A 3,227-nucleotide genomic window follows, 5' to 3' on the forward strand; every position below is an offset into this window, starting at 1 on the left:
TATTTTGTGGTTACTGAAATATATAATAGACAATTAGACTTGAAGTTTGGACAACGTCGTATAGCTTATTGTAGTGCTTTTCTATGTGCTGAATTTTTACTTTTTATTTAGCTCAAATAGTAGAGAATGTTGCAGAAAAGAGCAAGGAATTGGCCACTTGCCAGACCTTCAAGTTAACTGAAGCTCTCAAGAACAAGGCTATAGAAGAGGTATTTTTTTGTCTCTGTATTTCAGTTGCATTATAATTACAAAACATATATAAGAGCTTCTCATAACTAACTATTCTCTTTCGAGTTTGCCAGTTGAGAAATGAAGTTGATAAACTGAAGGAGAGGCTTGGAGTTACTGAGGATCATCTCAAATAGAAACGCAAGTCCTCATATTGCTATTGGGGCACTTGCTGCTTCAGCTCCAATTCTCCAATTTGAAGACATTGTGCCACTAGAAACATTCTATGACATCATTTCCAGTGATTTTAAGGTAGGTTAGTGAATTAGTAGTCTTGTGGTTATTACTATCTTATTTTGACCATTTTATGAATTTGTGTGCTACTAAGATTTTTGCTTTCTTGTTTTTAACTACATAAAACAGTAATGGAATGACATATCATCAATAGGTCAGACGCGTAATGGCCTTGTGCAACTGTCAACACTTGCCACTTCTGTTGGTAAGGATTTCCTTCCTTTTTCTTTTGTTTCTTTTCTTCTTCTTTTTTCCTTCTTTTTTGTTAACAGAAATCTCCTTGCTAGTTTGTGATGCAACCGGGAAATTGATTTAACTAATGGTTGTATAAGGAATATTGGTGGGAGTGGTGAGAGCAGGGGGAGACTAATGGTACTCTAAGCCAGGAACTAACCAATCCTTTTTCTAGTTTCCATTCCATTCTAACCAAGAAGGCTCCTGATTGTCTTTACATATCACCAAGATTATATATATATATATTTTTATGAATAAATGACCATTTGTATCCATAAAAGATGAAAACACTGACATATGTACCTACACTAGATCGAAACTAAACTTGTACCCACGCAAGATGCCTTCTGTGTGAGAAAAGTACCCTGTCTTTGGAAGGTTGGGTACTTTTGTCACACGGCAGGCATCTTGCGTGGGTACAAGTTTAGTTTCGATTTAGTGTGGGTCAGCGTTTTCATTTTTCATGGGTACAAATGGTCATTTATTCATTTTTTCATTTTTTTATAGTTTGCAAACGGATTGATGGCCAATCTGCTGGGACTAGTGTTCTGGAGCACATCTACGAGGGAGTGAATGTCTACTACAATTATACTGGAGAAACTGTTTTGAGTTAGATAAAGATCCTCAAGTGTTAGAGCTCCTTTCAGTCTTTAACTGCTTTGTTACATTTTAGCTTCCAGTCCTTTCTGTTTTATGTGATTATTTGTTGTGGAGCTTTTGTTCATTATGTTTTTTGTATTTTTTTTTAAGTACTTCCATTACTTTATGGTTTTTGTTACAAATTGATTCTAAAAGCTTGCAAAGAATTTGGCCCAATTTTACTAGATTCAAGTATTGTTTGTTAGGTTGAATCAGATAATTAATATTATTTTGGCTTTTGTTCTTTCGAAAAATATTCTGCCTTTATTTACAAAATGTAATTTTAAATTTGGCTTTATTAACAAACTTACAGTGGTTTCTTTTTATTTGATCAAATTAGACTTCAACTACAAATCTGATAACTATTTCTTTGTTCAAATGTGTTTATAGTTTAAATGATTTAATATAGTTATTGTTCAATTTTTCTTATGTGGATGAGCAATTTTTTTGCAGCCTAAATACAATAAAAAATTAAAATCTTCTTGCTTTTGGGCTGTTGTCTACTCTGCCATCTGCTTCAAGCTTTGATCATTCAATAGAATGACCTTTAAATAACTTTGCAAATTAGATTTCTTTTTTAGTTTCTAATTGAAATGATTGGTGCTATCAACACTCATAGGTAGGAACCGAGAGGCTCCTCAAAACCACTTCTTACCATGGTACACTAAATCCGACAACAATCTAAGAAAACAGAGGAAAAAAGAATTTGTATCCTTTTTTTTTTCACCTTTCTTATGTATGTGTCCTATTATACTATTTAAGTTGTGTGTTTTACCGTTGGTATTTTTACTTTGATATTATCTCTTAAGAGTTCACTTATTTTACATATCTTGAAGATTTGTTAAGCTTAAATTTAAATATTTGATCATTCCTCCAGTATATCAAGTAACTTTTGCAAATAAGTTATGCTTATCTTTTATCATAGAATTCTTATCTTACCATAACTTGATCTATTGTCATATTTTAAATGTTTTAAATCCTGCTATTCTTGACATTCATGTTTGTGCATTGGGGGATGGATATTGAAATTATATATTATTATACAAATTGCCTAAAAGTTAGGTAATGTCATTATGAAAATAAATTTGTTAGGTACTCATAAAGATGTCTTATGCCTTTGAATGATTAATTTAAATTATTAATTTAGTCAACAAAAAAATACTGCAAAAGCATTATGCTGTCTTATATCATAAAGAATGAGAAAATGGATGCGGAATGAATGATTGATGTGACTTAGTATTTTTTCTATATTAGTGTCGCAGGGTAGTTCTATTTCACTTGGTACAATAGAACATGCAAATAAAGACTAACAAAGTCAATGGAATTTACTTATCATAGCACATTATAATCCAACAAGTGAAACCAGAGATAAGCATCTTCTTCAATGTGAATGCACTATATTATTGATGCTGTTTCTAAAATGCATGTGCTTTTAATATGCTTTTGAACCATGTGTCTTCTTTTTTTTTTTTTGTCATTTGTGTTTTTAAAAAGTTTTTTTCTTTTCTTTTTGAGATGTAGATTTAAATAGGTTAATAGGACGGATAATAGCCTACTTTAAGTATTTCTTTGAATAGACAGAGACGTGAAATGTTCAATTTATACTTATGTGCACACTTTTTTCTTTTAATGCATGATATCTTTCCTATTGTGCATACTTGTATTTTTTTTTCATCCATTCAAAGCATATTTGTTCTTTTGGTCATTGTTATCAAGAAACAATCCATAAAAAATTTAAAAAATGTGACTAAACTGTAATGATATTATTTTTTAAACAAATTAGTTATATTTAATACAATGACCCTTTTGCATGCTATTATTATTCCTTTGGTAATGAGTATGTTGTTTTCATGCATTCAAAGTTCATGTTCTTTGTTTATCTTTATCTATCT

The sequence above is a fragment of the Arachis ipaensis genome, chromosome B05, assembly GCF_000816755.2.
Source record: "Arachis ipaensis cultivar K30076 chromosome B05, Araip1.1, whole genome shotgun sequence".
NCBI classification, from domain to species: Eukaryota; Viridiplantae; Streptophyta; class Magnoliopsida; order Fabales; family Fabaceae; genus Arachis; species Arachis ipaensis.